This window comes from Haematobia irritans, chromosome 3 (genome assembly GCF_050003625.1).
Source record: "Haematobia irritans isolate KBUSLIRL chromosome 3, ASM5000362v1, whole genome shotgun sequence".
Taxonomy (NCBI): domain Eukaryota; kingdom Metazoa; phylum Arthropoda; class Insecta; order Diptera; family Muscidae; genus Haematobia; species Haematobia irritans.
In genome coordinates this window covers 58,775,234-58,793,109 of record NC_134399.1, presented here as the reverse complement: position 1 = coordinate 58,793,109, position 17,876 = coordinate 58,775,234, and positions in this window count along the sequence as shown.

The following is a 17,876-nucleotide window of genomic DNA, read 5'->3' as shown; positions in this document are numbered from 1 at the left end:
GGACGCAACGTTACGGTGAATGGCGATCGCTATCGTTCGATGCTAACAAACTTTTTGTTGCCAAAAATGGAAGAACTGAACTTGGTTGACATGTGGTTTCAACAAGATGGCGCTACATGCCACACAGCTCGCGATTCTATGGCCATTTTGAGGGAAAACTTCGGAGAACAATTCATCTCAAGAAATGGACCGGTAAGTTGGCCACCAAGATCATGCGATTTGACGCCTTTAGACTATTTTTTGTGGGGCTACGTCAAGTCTAAAGTCTACAGAAATAAGCCAGCAACTATTCCAGCTTTGGAAGACAACATTTCCGAAGAAATTCGGGCTATTCCGGCCGAAATGCTCGAAAAAGTTGCCCAAAATTGGACTTTCCGAATGGACCACCTAAGACGCAGCCGCGGTCAACATTTAAATGAAATTATCTTCAAAAAGTAAATGTCATGGACCAATCTAACGTTTCAAATAAAGAACCGATGAGATTTTGCAAATTTTATGCGTTTTTTTTAAAAAAAAGTTATCAAGCTCTTAACAAATCACCCTTTATATGGTCGTTAACAACCATGCCTAACTAGGTCCATATCGGTCTATAGTTATATATATCCCTCAGATAAATCGATTTCCAATCACACAAAAATTGGTCCATATCAAGTTCATAATTGTATATAGCCCCCATATAAGCGAACCCCATATTTCAATTCTGGCTCTCTACGTACCGTGCAAAAAGTCCATATCGATTCGTAATTATTTGTAGACTTAACTATACATAACTTTTTTGTCTAATATACCACGTATGGACTAACTCACAATTTAGAAAACGATGTTAAGGACTTTTAAGATACCACAACCCAAGTATTTCGATTGTGGATGGCAGTCTTTCGTAGAAGTTTCTACGCAATCCATGGTGGAGGGTACATAAGATTCGGCCTGGCCGAACTTACGGCCGTATATACTTGTTATTAATTGAGGCAATCAATTGTTTATTTTATTATTATTTATTTATTCATAATTTTTAGAATAAAATTTTTTGTAATTTTATAGGACTTTCAACTTTCTCGATTATAATATAGTTGGATTTTGCTTTAAAGAACCACTGAATAGAATACACATAGAAACTAATTATTCGCGAACAAAGTCATTTAAAATCAATTTAAATATTTAATTTGATTTAATTAAAATTGTAATTGGTATCAATGTTACCGTTGTGTGACTTTGATCGAATTTTGCAACCTCTTTGGCGTCAAGTGACTTTTTGTGTCGTTCGGGCTCGGCTATAAAAAGAAGATCCCTTGTCATTGAGCTAAACAGAGGATCGGGCAGTTCTCAATGATAAGAGAGAACTCACCACTAGTTGTATCACAATGAGCTGAATGGTGTAAGCCTGAAATATCGGGATGCCACTATACCTAACCTAAGCTATTCATACAAGGGTCCGGAATTATGGGCTGAGAAATCTTTTGGTTTTGCAGAGAAATTCGTTTTCATCAGATTTCCGACAGAAATGCAACCAATATCGTCTTCCAACCATCAGAGTTTATTGCGAAACTTTAACAACAATTGCGATAATTTGGAAAAAAAATAGCCGCCGTATTGTGGCGGCTATTTTGACTAACGATGTCCCCTACAGAAGAAATTAATGAAACGACGCCATAATCTAACTTTCAATGTTTTAATGTTATTTTAAAATATGTGCTGCTATTCCATAAGACGCATTTTTTAACTTTTTTCAATCAACAAATAATGGGAAAATTTGAGACTGTACGTTCTTCTAAATGGATTGTTACATAAAAACTATACCCGATATTTTATTAGATTTCTTCTTTTATTTTTACTTACACTTCAATAAGTGTTATAGGCAAAATAGCTATTACTTTGGTATTGTTGTTTCATTGCGATCACGAAATTACTTGATCTAATTAATTTTTTAATTGAAATTGTTTGAATCGCGTAAATGATAGTATCAATCATAGAATCAATTAGAAATTCGACATTTACAATTAATTTTTCAATTGATGCAATTAAAAATTAAATTGAGTTTGGTAGCAAATCTCAATTATTTTTAAATTGAGGCAAGTTTTTGAATTTTTATTGGATTGTTTATTATTATTTTATCTTGAAATGAAATAATTTTCTTGTAATTTTATAAGATTTTATCTTCGTTATAACTTCACGATTGTAACTATAATTGGAAGTTGTAATTGATTTGAGTACAAATTTAATTGAATAGTACTGAATAGTACACGGACGAAAAAGACAGTTTTTCATACGTTTGGGTGTAAAAATTATATGTTTGGAACTCAAATTTTTAACACATTATTTTTAATGTTTATAAACTAGCATAACATGTTTGGGACATATATGTTAATATGTTAGAACATGTTATGTTTGGGACTTAACATTTTGTAAATATAATATTTTTGTATGCAAACATATATTAATTTAGAAGTAGCCTATAAACATATATGAAAGAGAGTCCTAGGGAGTATGCTGCAAGTAAACGAATGGAAGTAGCCAATTGGCGCCTTAAAAATATATATACACAAAGAAAATTTCATAAAAAAAAATTGTCTACCAGTGTATGCTAAGATAAAACATAATATGCTTGAACAATACAAACAATATTTTGTTTGGATCAATCCTGAAAATATATATGCTTGAATAACAATATTTGGGGAATATGTTACAGAAGCGATTTTTTTTAGGGTGTAGAGCAAAATGCTATTTTCGGACGGTAAACATGTAACATGTTTGTTGCAAGCATGTTATTTTCTGCGACGTTATGTATCTGATTTCGATAGCCATTTGATGTTTAACGAGAAAACAAAATTTTTGCGCCAAAAATGATCCATGTTCTCCATCCAAAAATAATATTTTAATCTAGGAGCTGATTACTTCCCTGTGTGCATGTAATCATCATTATTGTTCAATTAATGGGCATTTTGCTCTGAGCCAATACCATGACTTGAAATGAAATTACTCAACCACAACAATAACAAAAACTAAAAAATTCGAAACACAAGAATGGCACATGATCAGTAGAACCAGCAGCAGCAGCAGCACCAGCTACCATTCAGCGAAGGTATCAAAAGATCTAAAGCCATTAACTTAAGCAAATCATAGCAAATCACGCGCCACACGAGCTGAATACACACTACAACCATCACTCCCCACTGCAATGAGTGATGGAAGTTGGACCTACAAAGCACGCGGATCAGGCACCCATGATCATTGGTTAAATCGATTCGAGAAACACCATACCGCCAACAGCAGCCATCATCATCATCATTGCCAGTCAAAACAAAGACCAGCTCAGCACCATTCGTCAGCATTTCAAGGAAACAACAACTACAACACCACCACCAAATCGAAAACAGCAAAGTTACGAAATTCAATACCACTCCGAAATCAAAACAAAATGAAACCCTGCCGTATTGAATTCAATTGAATTGAAACGAATTGAGAGTGGCGGATCGAAATTGAAATGTGTTTTTGTGCTGAGGTGATATGATTCCATCCAGTCCATAAATGATGAACCCAAAGAAACAAGCAACCCAATACTGCCCACAGAAGCATAATCATTGAACATCGCCATTTAAAGTGATCGAACACAACTACTAACTACTGTGTATATGATGCACAGTGGTTTGGCATGAATATTGATATAAAATTTTATGTTTTGGGTTGATGACATCGTTAACTACGCATGCCGTTCGGACAACCCTACGAATCTTTTCGAATCAGATACACGAGATTGAAATCACATATATAGTCCCTCTCGCCGGGTTCGGAGGACGCAAATTTCAAAGATTCATGTCCTAAATTTAAAGAAAACTAAATCAAAGATTATCAACTTTCTTTTGATTAAAATTTCTTTATTGCAAAAAATTGCCTTCAATGTTGTGTAAATTGCATATCCTAATATTTTGGAATCTTTCATATTATTTAATTTTTTCTCCCATTTTTCTTACCTTGCCATTTTGGTAATTTTTTGTTTGTAGTTACACTTTATTATTTTTTGCGAAATTTTCCACAGCCCAAACAAATTTTCCTCTTTTTAAGTATGTTTCAAATATTTTATGAACTAAACGTGGTACAAAGTTTAATGACCGTACACATAATTTCAATATGAATTAAAACAGAAGAAATCTTTCGTACAAATTGATTTTTTTCGTTACTTTAGTTTTTTTTTTCTTCTATGAGAGAATGCAATTTCGAGAATTTCAGTTAAAAAGTGCACCAGTGCATTAAATTTTCGCCGGTTTTAAAACGTGCTTTGTGGAAAGCTCAAAATGTAGAGCACAATGTAGTTCAATTATCGCACGAGTTAGTTCTCTCTTCCTATAAAACAGTTAATTTTTCCGCGTGTCTTTAAATCTATATAAAATTAAAATTAGGATACACATCTTGTTTACCGCATTCTCATTTTCTGTTTGCGATATATTTTACTGAAAAAACAGTGAATTCACGACGAAGAATAATTTTGGTTATGTTAATTTTAGAAAATTTTGATTATTTTTAGAAAATAATCAAATAAGTAAATGTTTTTCGACAAACTTAGGAAAATTTATTAGACATAATTAATTTTTTTCGCTTGTTAAAGAAAATTTTGTACAAGCAAAAAAATAATTCTTTCCTCCCAAACGAAATTTTAGACAAACAAAGTTCGTTTCTCATTTGCTTTTCGCCGTAAGGAAGTGTATTTGGAAGAAAAGTATATACTTTTTGCGATAAACGTTTATTCTTTTCCAGGATGTAAAAACAATTTCATAAAGACAAACTCAAACAAAAAAAACATTGTTTTCTTTCTAATTGCATTTTCCCTCACATCAACGAGGTTTTTTAGTTCTTAACACCTTTTCCTGTAATACCAACAATGAAGAAGAAATTATACGATTTTATACATTTATAAAATTTTTTTACCTTTCGCCTGGACGGAGAATCGAACCGCGGACCATGCACTTTGTAAGCCAACACACTAACCACTGAGCTATGTACCTGTTATGGTCATCAATAGATAAATATCCATATAAGTTATATTTATATAGCATAGCTCGCGGCGCCCACGAACCGAATAAACAAAATGTATTAAACAGAAACAAACATTTAGTTTGGCACCGTGGAGCAGTGGTTGCTACGTCCGACTTGCATGCTAAGGGTCGTGGGTTCGATCCTAGCTTCGACCAAAGTTTTTTTTTTTTGTTTTTTGTTTACATATATTCCAGATATGTTCGGAAGATTCTGAAAAAATGTTCAACATTACATTGTAGTGTATTAAATTTTAAACTGTAAAATGTGTCTTATTAAAGACCTAAAGTCTGAAAAGAACAGTATTTAAGATAAACGAAATGAACTGTGTTGTTGTTTCAAAAATAACTTTTTTTATTGAAAAAAAATAAAAATTTTGTAACAAACGATTTTTTTTTGGTGATAAAAGTTTAAAATTTTCGAAGCAATTCAAAAAACTCTAACAAAAGAAAAACGTTTTCGGTACACGTTTTCCAAACGTTTTTTATACCCTCCACCATAGGATGGTGGGTATATTAACTTTGTCATTCCGTTTGTAACACATCGAAATATCGCTCTAAGACCCCATAAAGTATATATATTCTGCGTCGTGGTGAAATTCTGAGTCGATCTGAGAATGTCCGTCCGTCCGTCCGTCCGTCCGTCTGTTGAAATCACGCTAACTTCCGAACGAAACAAGCTATCGACTTGAAACTTGGCACAAGTAGTTGTTGTTGATGTAGGTCGGATGCTATTGCAAATGGGCCATATCGGTCTACTTTTACGTATAGCCCCCATATAAACGGACCCCCAAATTTGGCTTGCGAGGCCTCTTAGAAAAGCAAATTTCATCCGATCAAGCTGGAATTTGGTACATGGCGTTAGTATATGGTCTCTAACAACCATACAAAAATTGGTCCACATCGGTCCATAACTATATATAGCCCCCATATAAACCGATCCCCCGATTTGGCTTGCGAGGCCTCTAAGAGAAGCAAATTTCATCCGATCCGGCTGAAATTTGGTACATGGTGTTAGCATACGGTCTCTAACACCCATGCACAAATTGGTCCACATCGGTCAATAATTATATATAGCTCCCATATAAACCGATCCCCCGATTTGGTTTGCGAGGCCTCTAAGAGAAGCAAATTCAATCCGATACGGCTGAAATTTGGTGCATGGTGTTAGTATGTGGTCTCTAGCAACCATGCAACAATTGGTCTACATCGGTCCATAATTATATATAGCCCCCATATAAACCGATCACCAGATTTGACCTCCGGAACCTCTTGGAAGAGCAAAATTCATCTGATTCAGTTGAAATTTGGTACGTGGTGTTAATACATGGCCTCAAACGCCCATGCAAAAATTGGTCGAAATCGGCCCATAATTATATATAGGCCCCATATAAACCGATCCCCAGATTTGACCTCCAGAGCCCCTTGGAAAAGCAAAATCCCTCCCATTCGGTTGAAATTTGGTACGTAATGTTAGTATATGGTATCCAACAACCATGCAGGAATTGGTTCCCTTTAACCCATAATTATATATAGCTCCCATATAAACCGATCCCCAGATTTGACCTTCGGTGCCTTTTGGAGAAGCAAAATCATCCGATCTGCTTGAAACTTGGTACGTGGTGATCGTACATGATATTTAACAACCATGCCAAAAGTGGTCCATTTCAGTACATAATCATATATAGCCCCATATAAACCGATCCCGAGATTTGGTTTTGGAGCCTCTTGGAGGAGCAAATTTCATCAGAGTGAGTTGAAATTTGGTACATTGTGCTCGTATATGGTCGTTAACAACCATGCCTAACTAGGTCCATATCAGTGAATAGTTATATATATATCCCTCAGAGAAATCGATTTCCAATCACACAAAAATTGGTCCATATCAAGTTCATAATTGTATATAGCCCCCATATATGCGACCCCCATATTTCAATTCTGGCTCCCTACGTACCGTGCAAAAAGTCCATATCGATTCGTAACTAACTATACACAACTTTTTTGTCTAATATATACCACGTATGAACTAACTCACAATTTAGAAAACGATGTTAAGAAGTTTTAAGATACCACAACCCAAGTATTTCGATTGTGGATGACAGTCTTTCGTAGAAGTTTCTACGCAATCCATGGTGGAGGGTACATAAGATTCGGCCTGGCCAAACAAATTTTGCTTCAAGCATATATATTTTCCGGATTGGCCCAAACAAAATATTTTTTGTATTGTTCAAACATATTATGTTTCACCTTAGGGCATACACTGGTAGAAAAAATTTTAATAAAATTTTCTTTGTGTGGATATATTTTTAAGGCGCCAATTGGTTACTTCCATTATTTTACTTGCAGCATACTCTATAGGTCTCTCTTTCTAAACAAATATATGTGTATAGGCTATTTCTAAATTAATATATGTTTGCATCTAAGCATATTATATTTACAAACATTTTATGTCCAAAACATAATATGTTCTAACATATTAACATATATGTCCCAAACATGTTATGCTAGTTTATGAACGTTATATGCTTGCACTTAAAAATATTGTGTTAAAAATTTTGAGTTCCAAATATATAATTTTTACACCCAAGCATATGAAAAATAGTCTTTTTCGTCCGTGTAGTTGTAGGAAAACAATGGAGTTCAAAATTGCAAGAATGTCTTTAGTACCATACCTAAGCTATTTATGTACAAATAAATGTCGGCTAAAAAATCCAAATGTTATGTAAAAATATGGAAAAAGTTTATCTAATTAAAAAAATATTTTAAAGCAAAAATGTAAAATCATCAAAATAAGTCTTAACATATATTAAATTAGGACTCGACTGCAAATAGAAGTCATGCCATATTTCAAGTGAAAAAGTCTTTAATGTAAAGTGGCAACATCTTCTATTTTTAAACTCTTGTTTGCTTTGTATTCAAGACGGAAAAAGTCACCAAAATTTAATTGTGATTTCATTAATTTTGAAGAATTTTTCCGACCAAGTTGACTTTACTCAAACAAATGTTTCTTCCATGATAAGATGTTCATTTTTATGGCGAATAACTTAATTGTAAAGACAAAACGTCTGCATTGGAAACTTTATCGATTTTTGAACAAGTAAAATAACTTTATGTCAGAGAAATGTGTCTTCTACCCATGCACAGGAAAAAAGATACAGAAACATTAACCCCCATTTTCATGAAGCTCCGTTAGTGCTATGTTAGCTAACGAACTTTTAAACCGTACTATGAACCTATTGATTTTCCATATGCTAAAAATTGTTCAGTTAATGTTACCAGGAGAGAAGATATTTCCATTTTACTTTCTGTTAACAGGGAGTCAAAGTCTAACGGAGCTACATGAAAATGACCGTAAGTTAATTAAATCAATGATTGAAATTTTCAAAGTTTTTAGTTAAAAAATTAATTGATACAGTTAATTTTTAAATCAAACTCGAAAGACTAAGTCACTTAAAAAGAAGTGAAGTGAATTTTTTTTTAATTTTTAATTAAAAAATTATTCCAAACAGCCAATTTTTTTGTCAAACTAAAAACATAAAGTGAGTTAAGAATGTAATTAAAAATAGTTACGTTTTTAATGAAAAAACTAATTGAGTCTTGCAAACAACATCAATAAAATTTTTAATTGAATCAATTAAAAAATTAAATGATATTTTCAAGTAATTTCCAAGTAATCAATTAATCAAGTAATTTCCAATTAAAACTGTGATTGATAACATACTATCATTTTCGTGATTGAATCAGAAGATTTTTTTTTGTGTGTACGAAGCGAAATTCGCATTGTAAGAACACGAAATTCTTGGCCTCACGATAATGTTTCTTTCGGTGTATAAGAAAGAAGTTGTTTTGTTTTTTCGACTTTCTTATATCCCTTGCGTGCCTCAATGGATACATAATTTTGAGCAATGAAATCTATCGTAAAACACTGTGTAATCATTTCAAAAAACACCACAATATTCAGTGAATAGTGATGGCAATGGAAGTTCGTCACAATCTCTGAGATTCATAAACAGACAGATATACTTAGGTGCTTAGTTGAGGTGACGTTGCTACTTACTCACTCACTCACAGCCTAATTTATGGACATGCGATCAGTAGAAAAAAATGTGAACGTTAATGTGTGAACGATCGCCAAAGTTATGTCCGCTGTCTCATTGCGACTTCTGTAGGCTGAGTTATTTGGATTCGTTAGGTTGGGGTTATTTTTATTTTTGCTTTTTGTTTTTTTTTTTTTTGAAGAAATCAATCGCTGATTTATGCAAATAATTTTGATGGACTCTGTAGCCATCAGACGTTTACATGATACCTCCAATTCACGCAGCAACAACGACAACAATTCATGAGCCAACCAATAACAGCCGCAAAGCAGCAAAAATAAAAAGCCATTGAACGATGGTGGTCGATCAGTGATCGCTTTGCACATCCAGCAAATCAGAAACAGTCCGTCCGTTAGTTAGTTCCCTTCAAAAGTCATTGCGATGACTTAAGAAGTATGAAAATCGTATTCATTATAATTGATTTACAAGGCGAAAACATTTTCTAAAGTCCAACAAAATTATAATGATATTTTAAATTCATCCTTTTATTACAACAATGATGAATTCTTTCCGCAGGTATGTGCGCACTCATGAGGTGAGTTAAGAGCGATGAGAAAAATTTAACTATAAGGTGGGTACTGTATTTGATTTCCAATTTGTTTTCACGTATACTTTTGGCGGAAAGCCTTTAAATGTGAGATATGAGAAGAGTCTTTCTGATAGTTGGGAAGAAGCTGAAAGGGATCCTCTTGCAGGGCCAAATTTCATCCGAGCCACCGTGGTGCAATGGTTAGCATGCCCGCCTTACATACACAAGGTCGTGGGTTCGATTCCTGCTACGACCGAACACCAAAAAGTTTTTCAGCGGTGGATTATCCCACCTCAGTAATGCTGGTGACATTTCTGAGGGTTTCAAAGCTTCTCTAAGTGGTTTCACTGCAATGTGGAACGCCGTTTGGACTCGGCTATAAAGAAGAGGTCCCTTGTCATTGAGCTTAACATGGAATCGGGCAGCACTCAGTGATAAGAGAGAAGTTCACCACTGTGGTATCACAATGGACTGAATAGTCTAAGTGAGCCTGATACATCGGGCTGCCACATAACCTAACCTAACCTTCATCCGAACCGGTTGAAATTTGGTACGTGCTGTTAGTTTATGGCCTCCAAAAACCAGACAAAAGTTGGTCCATATCAGACCATAATTATATATAGCCCCCATATAAACTGATCCCCAGATTTGGCTTGTGAAGCCTCTAGGAGGAACAAATTTTATCCGATTCAGTTGAAATGTGGAACGTGGCGTTAAGGTATGTCTAGGTTAAAGTGGCAGCCCGATTAAGTTTCAGGCTCACTTACACTATTCAAACCATTGTGTCTATGTCTAACAACCATGCACGATTTGGTCAATATCTGTTCAGCATTATATATAGCTGCCATATAAACCAATCGCCAGAGTTGATTTCCGGAGCTTCCTGGAGATGGATATTTCATCCGATCCGGTTGCAATCTTGTTCATGTTATTAGTTTATGGCCTCTAACAACCATGCATAAAGTGGTCCATATCGGATCATAATTATATATAGTCCAAATATAAACCGATCCCTAGATTTTGCTTCTTGATATTCCTGGACAAGCAAATTTCCTCCGATCCGCTTTATATTTGATACGTGATGTCAGTATATCACTTCTACTAATCATGCAAAAATTCTGTTAATAATTATATTCAAATGTTTGGGTGTAAAAATTATATGTTTGAATCTCAAATTTTTATCACAATATTTTTAAGTGCAAGCATATAATGTTCATAAACTAGCATAACATGTTTGTGACATATATGTTAATATGTTAGAACATATTATGTTTGGGACATAAAATCTTTTTGAAATATAATGTGTGTGGATGCAAACATATATAAATTGAGAAATTGTTTATAAACATATATGTGTTTAGAAAAAAGAACGAGAGAGTATGCTGCAAGTAAAAAATGGATGTAACCAATTGGCCCCTTAGACATATATACACAAAAAGAAGTTTTTTCTATCAGTGTATACCTAGGGTGAAACATAATATGTTTGAACAATACAAACAATATTTTGTTTGGACCAATCCTGAAAATATATATGCTTGAAGCAGAATGTGTTTGGGAGTATATGTTACAAAAGCGATTTGTTTTTTTTTGTCATTTTGTATGGCCCCTTATAAATCGATCTCTCTCTATTTTTCTGGGCTAAAACGAAGTGGGTTTGCGCTACAGTAAGCACCAATTTCTCATATTTATCCTTCTTGAGCTTGATTCTATTATATGGTTTCTTTTCAACTTGTTTCAAGTACGAAACTGTACAAAAGTACTTAAAATTTCAAGTACAAATCTGGGCTAAAAGCAACAATTTAAAACTCAATTTAGTTTGGTATTATTTTTTATGTATATAGATGGACCAGTTACCGTTGTGCCACTTTAGTGGCAAATTTGCCACTTTTTGACTGGTGCGACTTTTATGCCACTAAATGTGATACTTTTTACGATTTTGTGCCACTTTTTGAATTTTATGGGAATTTTACACCATAAAGTTATTCCAAAAAGTGAATATTATGCACCAATGAAAAACAGATATCGTCCATTAAATCTTACTATATGTGAGCGGTTATGATTCAATTTAGGTTGGTAAAGCGTAATCTGAATAAGTCAAATATAAAAAAAAAATTGCAACCACTCTTAGGTTAGGTTAGGTTATGTGGCAGCCCGATGTATCAGGCTCACTTAGACTATTCAGTCCATTGTGATACCACAGTGGTGAACTTCTCTCTTATCACTGAGTTCTGCCCGATTCCATGTTAAGCTCAATGACAAGGGCCCTCCTTTTTATAGCCGAGTCCGGACGGCGTTCCACATTCCAGTGAAACCACTTAGAGAAGCTTTGAACCCCTCAGAAATGTCACCAGCATTACTGAGGTGGGATAATCCACCGCTGAAAAACTTTTTGGTGTTCGGTCGTAGCAGGAATCGAACCCACGACCTTGTGTATGCAAGGCGACTGATTGTTCCAAGAGTGGAACAATCAGTCTCCACTCTTGGAGACTGATTGTTCCAGTTCGACAGACTACAATTCTGATATACTATATATAACAAACAAATGAGTAAAGTAGAAAGTCGGGCGGGGCCGACTATATCATACCCTAAACCACCCCTACTGAATTAGTAAACACAAGCATTTGTGGGGTATCATTGTTATAGGTTTTGGAGATTTCCATATTTAAGAACATAAAAGGGGGTACATGTTTATGGGAGTCTTGCCACAATCTGAGCAGAAATGTCTAATATTAGGAGCTATAGTTTATTTTACACCTTAAGAATTAGTATGCCACTAATATTAAGCCCATTATTAAAAAAGCACTTCTAGTTTTAACCGTTGAACCTTCTCGATTATTTTCTTCTGTTGAACCAACCAGATTGTTCCAAAAACATTAGCAGACTGCTTAAGTTAACGTTTTCCAGGTCCCCCAGTAATCTGAAGCTATATGCCCCTAAAATTTGCTTACGCCTTACACAAAATGCAGGACACTGACACAAGAGGTGTTTTATTGATTCCTTTTCCTCCGCATCATGACAGCTCATACAATAGTCATTATACTTCGCACCAATAGTTTTTGCAAAATCGCCTATCAGGCAGCGACCTGTTATAGCAGATATCAGGAGTGATATCTGGCGTCTCGAGAACACTAGCATATCTAGTGTGCGGTTTAAGTTTAAATGGGGCCATATTTGCTTGGTGTCGTTACAACCCTTACAATTCTCCCATCGAACATTTGCATTAATGACAGCCTTCTCACGCAGTAAGAGCTTGCAGGTAGCTAGAGGTACACCAACAGATTCTAGTTCCCCTGGAATATGTAAGGTAATTCCTAGCCTTGCTAGCTCATCTGCTTCGCAGTTCCCCGGTATGTTCCTGTGGCCAGGCACCCATATTATCTCATTGAGAGATTTGCGGCAGTCGATGGCCGTTTTCGAGTTGAGGAACACAGAGTCCAAGGATTTTATTGCAGGTTGACTGTCTGAGTATATATTAATGCCAATATTGCTTGGAGCATTACTTCTCAGCCAATTCACCACTTCTCTTATTGCTAATATTTCAGCCTGAAAAACACTACAGTGATCAGGTAATCTTTTCGCTATTCGAAGTTCCAGATCTTTAGAATATACTCCGAAACCCACTTGGCCATCCAATTTGGAGCCATCAGTGTAGAAATCTATATATCTTTTATTCCCCGGGGTCCGTGTACACCATGCCTCACTGTTGGGAATTAGAGTCCCAAACTTTTTGTCGAAAAGTGGACTCGCCAAAGTGTAATCCACTACGTTAGGCACATCTCTCTATTCAACCGTCGAACGGAACGGACGTGTTTTTCAATAGCGGATAAACTCATCGTAATAGGTACCTACTACGAATTTCAAGTGTGGTGGGATATTAAGCCACCATGCAGCGAAATTCCAAGTCATCCACTGGGTTGCTAACTTCAGGGCCCAGTGGACGGGTATCGACTGGAGTTATAAATCTGGGCAATGACCAAGAGTTAGGCCCAATTAGTCGACCTGTAGACGGGTCGACAGGTGGCGACACTTTGACAAGTCGAACTTTTTCTAAGGTAACGACATCAAAAGGGGGTAATCCCTCACGAAAGAGATTCAAGGAACGCAGAAATGCTTTGTTTATCCTAAAGATGTTAGGATCAGTCGACCCAAGCACGCTGTCGGCTAAACAAAGCGATTCCTTAAAATGGGCTCAAGGAATTCTTGAGACTGGAAAAAGGGAACGATCGCCGGATGAGCTGCCATCCTCCAAAAGGGATCAAAGATCGTTTGCCTCAGTTGCTAAAGATAGCCTTGTGATGGCTATCATTAATAAAGGAGCATTGGACGGTATGGTTCCAAAGCAAAAATGGGGGGAAATTGAGAATGCTCTGTCTGTCGTCTACTCACAGGTGCTGGAAAAGTTTCCCGGCCCAGATCCTCGACACCAAGAGGCTGGTTGGTATCAAGGACGATTTAAGCTAGTCGCATTTGAGGACCAGAGGTCTATAGAATGTTTTAAAGCTGCTCTGATACTAATTGGTGAAGTTTGGGAAGGAGCTGCTCTAGAGTTAGTCGAGAAGAAAGACATACCGGCTAGACCTAGAGCACATGCCTGGATACCTGCAAACCCTTCTGACCCTGAATCTATTTTAAATAGACTGAAACGATGCAATCCAGATCTTCCAACAGCTGATTGGAAGGTTGGCCGTTTGGATGAAGTGGATGGACCAAGACGGCATGCAGTGTTTATATTGAACACTCAGTCTTTGCCACATCTGGCAAAGTCCCAGGGCCGCGTATGTTATGGCTTTCATTATATCCAAATGAAGGTGTATAAAAACGATCAGCTAAAGGATTCAGAAATGGACAAGCCTCTGTCTGAATCAGAAGTAAGCGGATCCTCTTGCGAAGTCGAGGGAGATACCAAAGTTGAAGACATGGATAGATACCGTATGCGTGAGGAGGCTTCTATTGCCTCAGAACTCACCAAAGTCGAACCTATGGTTATTGCGAGAGTCACCGATATCTCTGAAGAGGACCTTCTTGATGACTCGATTGAAGCGGCTGATGTGACGGTTGTTGAAAATCTCGATGGTCCTACGGATCCTCCAGATAAATCTTCATCATTGTAAGGCTGCTTGTGCTGCCTTAAAAGTTCTCCTGATGAAAGGGGACATAGACATAGTTCTTATTCAAGAACCATATGTTTATAGAAACAAAATATGTGAATTAAGTACTCCGGGGTTCAAATTATTGCAGTATACTGGTAATGATGTAATTCGAGCCTGTATAATTGCTAAAAACGAGCTTAACTTGTTTCTGCTTCCTTCAATGTGCAATGCAGACACTGTCGTTGCCAATTTAGAAATAGCCAAATGCAAATATTGGGTATCTTCGGTCTATATGGGACATGACAGGGAGATGCCTCCATGTGCCGTTAAGACCTTAGTTGAGGAGTCACTGAAAACAAAGACGAAACTCATTATGGGATGCGATGCGAATGCACATCATAGTATATGGGGAAGTAGTGATACTAATGCAAGGGGAGAGTCGCTAATAGAGTTTATTTTGCGTACTAATCTGGTAGTTTGCAACAAGGGAGATGTCCCAACTTTTGTCACTAAAAACAGGCAAGAGGTTTTGGACATCACCTTGGCCTCGCAAGAACTGAATGAAATGATATCTGAGTGGCAGGTTTTAAGTGAACACAGCTTCTCAGATCATCGCTACATCAGTTTCAAATTTGATGTTCATATCACCAAGATCATATTTCCGCCAAATGTTAGGAAAGCTGACTGGAATAGGTATAGGGAATCGTTCAATATGATGATACCGGAAATAACAGAGACAACTATGAGAAATGTGCAAGATATCGAACACGCAGTGGAGCGGATTACTAAGGCCTTCAACATCTCACTGAAAGCTGCATGCCCTAGAGGAAAGCCAAGGGGGAAACATCGACCACCATGGTGGTCTACGGAATTAAGTAATATGAGGAAATCCTGCAGGAAGCTCTTTAACAAGGCAAAGTCCACCAGAGCCCCTGAGGACTGGGACGCTTACAAGAGGAATCTGAGAGGATACAAGCGAGAACTGAGAAAGGCTCAGCATAACTCTTGGAATGACTACTGCAGCAGTATTGAGAATACGTCCGAGGCTTCCAGACTACGGAAGGTTCTAGCATCCACCAACTCCGCTCCAGGTTTCATTAAAACATCGGAGGGCAATTGGACAACGTCCAGTGAGGAGACGCTGGAGGTACTATTGGACACACATTTTCCTGGAAATCAGACGGTTGAACCATGTACTGGCGGTGCCACAGTTGCTCAGCGGTCGTTTCCTGTCGAGGAAATTGTATCGGAAACTAGAATAAGATGGGCGCTAAATAGCTTTGGACCATTCAAATCCCCCGGACCTGATGGAATTACTCCGGCGGAGTTACAAGCTGTAACTGACAAAATTATCCCCTGGTTGTCAGTGATATATAAAGGATGTATCAACTTATCATATATCCCAGGAAAGTGGAGGGAAACAAAAGTCGTTTTCATACCTAAAGCGGGAAAAGCCTCTCACTCGAGGGCGAAGGATTTCCGACCAATCAGCTTATCCTCATTCCTACTTAAGACTCTGGAGAGGATGATAGATATTTATCTTAGAACTAGCATCGATTCAAGGTTGTTCTCGAAAGGACAGCATGCATACTCGAAGGGCAGGTCTACTGAGACCGCACTACATGAACTAGTCAGCTTTATTGAAAGCTCACTATCTGTCAAAGAATACACAATCGTAGCGTTTCTAGACATCGAAGGGGCGTTCAATAATGTCCATCCGAGCTCGATATTAAATGGACTGACAACTCTGAATGTTGATCCATGTATACTCAGGCTGTTAGACGAACTGCTAATGAAGAGACGTATTTCAGCCACACTAGGACAAGCAAACATACAAAGGTATGTGAACAGAGGCACTCCCCAAGGAGGAGTTCTATCACCTCTTCTTTGGAATGTTGCTATAAATAGCCTTCTGGTTACTCTAGAAAAAGAAAGGATAAAAGTGGTGGCATACGCAGATGATGTGGCTCTGGCAGTCAGGGGAAAATTCCCATCCACAATCAGAGATATTATTCAGAGGGCCCTCCGGATGACTGAGAAATGGGCGAAAGACAATGGTCTTGGGGTAAATCCTGCAAAGACAGAATTAGTCATGTACTGCAACGATCGCAAAACTCCCACGGTTAGGCCTATTTCCTTAGGGGGTATTGAAATTCCCTTTGGTGAATGTGCAAAATACCTTGGCGTTATTTTGGACAGGAAGCTGAACTTTAAGCTTAATATTGAAGAAAGGGCGAGAAAGGCAACTGTAGCTTTGTACTCGTGCAAAAAGGCAATAGGAAAAAAGTGGGGACTGAAACCAAAAATTGTGCATTGGCTATACACGGCAGTGGTTAGACCTATAATGCTATATGGTGTTGTAGTCTGGTGGCCGGCACTTCAGAAACCGACTTGTTTAGATAAAGTTCAGCGTATGGCGTGTTTGTGTATTTCAGGCGCATTCAACAAGACAGGAACAAATTCCCTTAATGTCGTGCTGCATCTATTGCCTTTAGACATTTTGGCCAAACAGTCAGCTGCAACAACGGCTGTGCGGTTGCGCGAACTATTGCTGTGGTCGGAAAAACGTTACGGTCACAGTTCTGTCCTCCAAATAATGCCAGATGTGCCTAACGTAGTGGACTACACTTTGGCGAGTCCACTTTTCGACAAAAAGTTTGAGACTCTAATCCCCAACAGTGAGGCGTGGTGCACACAGACCCCGGGGAATAAAGAATATATAGATTTCTACACTGATGGCTCCAAATTGGATGGACAAGTGGGGTTCGGAGTATATTCTAATGATCTGGAACTTCGAATAGCGAAAAGATTACCTAATCACTGTAGTGTTTTTCAGGCTGAAATATTAGCAATAAGAGAGGTGGCGAATTGGCTGAGAAGTAATGTTCCAAAAAATGTGGGCATTAATATATACTCAGACAGTCAACCTGCAATAAAATCCTTGGACTCTGTGTTCCTCAACTCGAAAACGGCCATCGACTGCCGCAAATCTCTCAATGAGATGGCTGAGCAGTACAATATTCACCTAATATGGGTGCCTGGCCATAGGAACATACCGGGGAACTGCGAAGCGGATGAGTTGGCAAGGCTAGGGACTACCTTACATATTCCAGGGGAACTAGAATTTGTTGGTATG